Source organism: Triticum aestivum, chromosome 6B (assembly GCF_018294505.1).
Source record: "Triticum aestivum cultivar Chinese Spring chromosome 6B, IWGSC CS RefSeq v2.1, whole genome shotgun sequence".
Taxonomy (NCBI): domain Eukaryota; kingdom Viridiplantae; phylum Streptophyta; class Magnoliopsida; order Poales; family Poaceae; genus Triticum; species Triticum aestivum.
Genome location: NC_057810.1, coordinates 443,295,312 through 443,302,604, shown reverse-complemented (window position 1 = coordinate 443,302,604; position 7,293 = coordinate 443,295,312).

Genomic DNA, 7,293 nt, shown 5'->3' with positions numbered 1-7,293 from the left:
TTTAAGTCTAATCCACTTCCTATGCATAGGGATTTTGTGAGAAAACAATTTATGGGAACAAGAATCAACTAGCATAGGAAAGCAAAACAAGCATAACTTCGAAAGTTTCAACACATAGAGAGGAAACTTGATATTATTAAAGTTCCTACAAGCATACACTCCTCCCTCGTAATAATTTTCAATAGAATCATGAATGAATTCAACAATATAACCATCACATAAATCATTATTTTCATGATGCACAAGCATAGAATTTTTATTGCTCTCCACATAAGCAAATTTCTTCTCATGAATAGTAGTGGGAGCGAACTCAACAAAATAACTATCATGTGAGGCATAATCCAATTGAAAATTAAAATCATGATGACAAGTTTCATGGTTATCATTGTTCTTTATAGCATACATGTCACAATAATTATCATAGATAGGAACTTTATTCTCATAATCAATTGGAACCTCTTTCGAAATAGTGGATTCATCACTAAATAAAGTCATGACCTCTCCAAATCCACTTTTATAATTGTCATAATAAGATTAAACACCCTCCAAACTAGTGGGATCATTACTTCCTAAAGTTGACACTCTTCCAAACCCACTTTCATCAATATAATCATCATAAATAGGAGGCATGCTATCATCAAAATAAATTTGCTCATCAAAACTTGGGGAACTAAAAATATCATCTTCATAAAACATAACATCCCCAAGCTTGTGGCTTTGCATATCATTAGCATCATGGATATTCAAGGAATTCATACTAACAACATTGCAATCATGCTCATCATACAAATATTTAGTGCCAACCATTTTAATGCATTCTTCTTCTAACACTTTGGCACAATTTTCCTTTCCATCATTTTTACGAAAGACATTTAAAAGATGAAGAATATGAGGCACCCTCAATTCCATTTTTTGTAGTTTTCTTTCATAGACTAAACTAGTGATAAAACAAGAAACTAAAAGATTTGATTGCAATATCTAAAGATATACCTTCAATCACTAACCTCCCCGGAAACGGTGCCAGAAAATAGCTTGATGTCTACTACGCAACCTTCTTCTTGTAGACGTTGTTGGAACTCCAAGTGCAGAGGTTTGTAGAACAGTAGCAAATTCCCCTCAAGTGGATGACCTAAGGTTTATCGATCCATGGGAGGCATAGGATGAAGATGGTCTCTCTCAAACAACCATGCAACCAAATAACAAAGAGTCTCTTGTGTCCCCAACACACCCAATATGATGGTAAATTGTATAGGTGCACTAGTTCGGAGAAGAGATGGTGATACAAGTGCAATATGGATGGTAGATATAGGCTTTTATAATATGAAATTATAAAAACAGCAAGGTAACAAGTGATAAAAGTGAACGTGAACGGTATTGCAATGGTAGTAAACAAGGGCTAGGGTTCATACTTTCACTAGTGCAAGTTCTCTCAACAATAATAACATAACTGGATCATATAACTATCCCTCAACATGCAACAGATAGTCACTCCAAAGTCACTAATAGCGGAGAACAAACGGAGAGATTATTGTAGGGTACGAAACCACCTCAAAGTTATTCTTTCCGATCAATCCACTAGGCTATTCCTATAAGTGTCACAAACAGCCCTAGAGTTCATAGTAAAATAACACCTTAAGACACAAATCAACCAAAACCCTAATGTCACCTAGACACTCCAATGTCACCTCAAGTATCTGTGGGTATGATTATACGATATGCATCACACAATCTCAGATTCATCTATTCAAACCAACACAAAGAACTTCAAAGATTGCCCCAAAGTTTCTACCGAAGAGTCAAGACAAGAACGTGTGCCAACCCCTATGCATAAGTTCACAAGGTAAATGAACCTGCAAGTTGATCACCAAAACATACATCAAGTGAATCAATAGAATACCCCATTGTCACCACGGGTATCCCACACAAGACATACATCAAGTGTTCTCAAATCCTTAAAGACTCAATCCGATAAAATAACTTCAAGGGGAAAACTCAATTCATCACAAGAGGATAGAGGGGGAGAAACATCATAAGATCCAACTATAATAGCAAAGCTCGCGGTAAATCAAGATCATGCCAAATCAAGAACACGAGAGAGAGAGAGAGAGAGAGAGATCAAACACATAGCTACTGGTACATACCCTCAGCCCCGAGGGTGAACTACTCCCTCCTCATCATGGAGAGCGTCGGGATGATGAAGATGGCCACCGGTGATGATTCCCCCCTCCGGCAAAGTGCCGAAATAGGGTCCTGAGAGGGTTTTGGCGGCTACAGAGGCTTGCGGCAACGGAACTCCCGATCTAGGTTTATTTCTGGGGTTTTTGTATTTATAGGAATTTTTGGCGTCGTTCTCATGTCAGGGGAGTCTCCGAGTCATCCACGAGATAGGGGGCGCACCTAGGGGGTAGGGCGCGCCCTCCACCCTCGTGGACGGCTCGGAACTCTTTTGGCCCAACTCTTTTACTTCGGGGCTTCTTTTAGTCCATAAAAATCATCAAAAATTGGCACGTCAATTGGACTCCGTTTGGTTGTCCTTTTCTGTAAAACTCAAAACAAGGAAAAAACAGAAACTGGCACTGGGCTCTAGGTTAATCGGTTAGTCCCAAAAATCATATAAAATAGCATACAAATGCATAAAAAACATCCAAGATGGATTGTATAATAGCATGGAACAATCAAAAATTATAGATACATTGGAGACGTATCAGGCATCCCCAAGCTTAATTCCTGCTCGTCCTCGAGTAGGTAAATGATAAAAACAGAATTTTTGATGTGGAATGCTACCTAACATATTTATCCATGTAATCTTCTTTATTGTGGCAAGAATACTCAGATCCATAAGATTCAATAAAAGAGTTTAATATTAACATAAAAATAATAATACTTCAAGCATACTAAAAAGGCAATTATGTCTTCTCAAAATAACATGGCCAAAGAAAGCTTATCCCTACAAAATCATATAGTTTGGCTATGCTCCATCTTCGTCACACAAAATACTCAAATCGTGCACAACCCCGATGACAAGCCAAGCAATTGTTTCATACTTTGATGTTCTCAAACCTTTTCAACTTTCACGCAATACATGAGCGTGAGCCATGGACATAACACTATAGGTAGAATAAAATGGTGGTCGTGGAGAAGACAAAAAGAGGGAGATAGCGTCACATCAACTAGCCGTATCAACAGGCTATGGAGATGCCCATCAATAGATATCAATATGAGTGAGTAGGGATTGCCATGCAACGGATGCACTAGAGCTATAAGTGTATGAAATATCAAAAAGAAACTAAGTGGGTGTGCATCCAACTTGCTTGCTCAAGAAGACCTAGGACATTTGAGGAAGCCCATTGAGCGAGTCCTGGACTAGGGGGTGTCCGGATAGCCGAACTATCATCATCGGCCAGACTCCAAGACTATGAAGATACAAGATTGAAGACTTTGTCCCGTGTCCGGATGGGACTTTCCTTGGCGTGGAAGGCAAGCTTGGCGATACGGATATGTAGATCTCCTACCATTGTAACCGACTCTGTGTAACCCTAGCCCTCTCCGGTGTCTATATAAACCGGATGGTTTTAGCCCGTAAGACAGAACAACAATCATACCATAGGCTAGCTTCTAGGGTTTAGCCTCCTTGATCTCGTGGTAGATCTACTCTTGTAATACCCACATCATCAATATCAATCAAGCAGGACGTAGGGTTTTATCTCCATCAAGAAGGCCGAACCTGGGTAAAACATCGTGTCCCTTGTCTCATGTTACCATCTGCCTAGACGCACAGTTCGGGACCCCCTACCCGAGATCCGCCGGTTTTGACACTGACATTGGTGCTTTCATTGAGAGTTCCTTTGTGTCATCACCGATAGGCTCGATGGCTCCTTCGATCATCAACAACGACGCGGTCTAGGGTGATACTTTTCTCCCCGGACAGATCTTCATATTCGGCGGCTTTGCACTGCGTGCCAATTCGTTTGGCCATCTGGAGCAGATCGAAAGCTACGCCCCTGGCCGTCAGGTCAAATTTGGAAGTCTGAACTTCATGGATGACATCCACGGAGACTTGATCTTCAATGGATTCGAGCCACAGCCGAGCGCGCCGCACTGTCACGATGGGCATGATTTAGCTCTGTTGCCGGACAGTGCCCTGGAGGCCGCACACGAGTCCGCTCCGACCCTCGATTCGGAGCCGGCTGTGCAGATCAAGGATGGGTGGTTAGACACCGCCTCGGGGGCTGCAACCTCTACGACGATAGAGCCGAATACTGACTTGGTCCCTTTTGAAGCTCGTGACTCCAAGGTGCCGGACTCCTTGCCGGACTCCGAACCTCCCGCGCCCCCTCCAATCGAATCCGATTGGGCACCGATCATGGAGTTCACCGCTGCAGACATCTTTCAGCACTCACCTTTCAGCGACATCCTGAGTTCGCTAAAGTATCTCTCATTATTAGGAGAGCCCTGGCCGGACTGCAATTAGGACGGTTGGGATGTGGACGACAAGGAAATTCAAGACCCACCCACCACCCACTTAGTAGCCACTATCGACAACTTAACCGACATGCTAGACATAGACTCCGAAGACATCGACGGTATGGACGACGATGCCGGAGACGACCAAGAACCAGCGCCTACTGGGCACTGGAAAGCCACCTCGTCATACGACATATACATGGTGGATATCCCAAAGGATGGGAATGGCGAACAAACAGCGGAGGAAGACCCCTCCAAGAAACAGCCCAAGCGCCGGCGTCAGCGGCGCCGCTCTAAATCCCGCCACAGCAAGAATGGCGATTCCGGCACCGGAGATAATAATACCCCAGACAGTGCCGAAGACAACCCCCTCCAGCAAGATTCAGCGTAGGAGGACGGAGATGCCAGCCCTCATGAGAGAGCGGCAGACGAAGAGGTAGAGGATGATAATTACATGCCTCCCTCCGGAGACGAGGCAAGCCTCGACGAGGATGAACTGCTAGCCGACAGATGGACTGAAGTCCTTGCGGTCGAAGAGCATGAGCTTGAACGCCCCTCCAAAAGCTACCCCAAATGCAAGTTGCTCCCCTGATTAGAGGAGGAGGCATATAAACCTGCATCACCAGAGCACAATGCGGTTGACCGCCACCTCGTGGCCGCGACAGAGAGGCCTCTAGGCCCTCCACTAGAACCGTACCCCGGCATCGCTCGAAAAGCACAAGGCCACAGGGGAACGCTCTGGACTTGCAAGATATATTGGAGATAAGGCAAGACAATCAAGATCGATCTACGGATCGCGTGGGCGCCCCATGATACATGAAGACGACCGTCGCGTCGGACACAACAAGTCCGGCCGGGCCGAACACAGTAGACAAAGCTCGTTGGAGCTCCGTCATGATATAGCCCAATATAGAGGCGCCGCACACCCACTATGCTTTGCAGATGAAGTAATGGATCATCAAATCCCCGAAGGGTTTAAACCCGTGAATATTGAATCCTATGATGGCACAACAGACCCCGCGGTTTGGATCGAAGACTATCTCCTTCATATCCACATGGCCCGTGGTGACGACCTTCACACCATCAAATACCTCCCACTCAAGCTTAAAGGACCAGCTCGACATTGGCTTAACAGCTTGCCAGCAGAATCAATTGGGTGTTGGGAGGACCTGGAAGCCGCATTCCTTGATAACTTCCAGCGCACGTATGTGCGACTACCAGACGCTGACGACCTAAGCCACATAATTCAGCAGCCAGACGAATCGGCCAGACAATTCTAGACACGGTTCTTAACTAAGAAAAAACAAATCGTCGACTGTCCGGATGCGGAGGCCCTTGCGGCCTTCAAACATAACATCCGCGATGAGTGGCTTGCCCGGCACCTGGGACAGGCAAAGCCGAAATCCATGTCAGCCCTCACATCACTCATGACCCGCTTCTGCGCGGGAGAGGACAGCTGGCTAGCTTGCAGCAACAACCTGAGCAAAAATTCTGGCAGTCCGGATACAAAGGACCGCAATGGCAGGTCGCGTCGCAACAAGAACAAACGCCACATTAACGGCGATAATAATGAGGATACGTCAGTCAATGCCGGATTCAGAGGCTCCAAACTCGGTCAGCGGAAAAAGCCATTCAAAAGAACTACTACGGGTCCGTCCAATTTGGACCAAATACTCGATCGCTCGTGCCAGATACACAGCACCCCCGAAAAGCCAGCCAACCACACCAACATGGACTGTTGGGTATTCAAGCAGGCAGGCAAGCTAATTGCCGAAAACAATGGCAAGGGGCTGCATAGCAATGACGAAGAAGAGACCCGGCCGCCGAACAATAGAGGACAGAAGGGTTTCCCCCCCCCCCCCACAAGTGCGGACGGTGAATATGATATACCCAACCCACATACCCAAGAGGGAGCGGAAGCGTGCACTCAGGGACGTATATGCGATGGAGCCAGTCGGCCCGAAGTTCAACCGATGGTCCTCCTGCCCGATCACTTTTGATCGAAGGGACCACCCCACCAGCTTCCGCCATGGCGGATTCACCGCATTGGTTTTAGACCCAATCGTCGATGGATTTCACCTCACCAGAGTCCTGATGGACGGCGGCAGCAGCCTGAACCTGCTTTATCAGGACACAGTGTGCAAGACGGGCATAGACCCCTCAAGGATTAAACCCACAAAGACGACCTTCAAAGGCGTCATACCAGCTGTAGAGGCCAATTGTACGGGCTCAGTTACACTGGAAGTGGTCTTCGGATCCCCGGATAACTTCCGAAGCGAGGAGTTAATCTTCGACATAGTTCCGTTCCGTAGCGGCTATCATGCTCTGCTCGGACGGACCGCGTTTGCAAAGTTCAACGCGGTGCCGCGCTACGCATACCTGAAGCTCAAGATGCCAGGCCCTCGAGGAGTCATCACGGTCAACGGAAACACCGAACGCTCCCTCCGAACGGAGGAACATACAGCGGCTCTCGCGGCAGAAGTACAATGCAGCCTCTTAAGGCAATTCTCGAGTCCGGTCGTTAAGCGACCGGACACGGCTAAACGGGCCCGGAGTAACCTACAACAAGACCACCTGGCACGTTCCGAGCACGCATAGCAATGCGGCCGCAACCCCAGCCCTTGCAAGATCGCAAGACTGGTCCTTCGTGTACATCATTACGCTCTGGAGATACCATGGGCATAGGGGAAGGGGCACGACCACGACAGGCCCAGAATGCGGCTTAACCACATCAGGGGCTCCCAAGTGTGTCATTCCTTTTTTTCTTTTTCTTTCTTACCCACAGGACTCCGTTCACCAGAGGCCCTGTCCGGTAGTAGACCGGCCGAA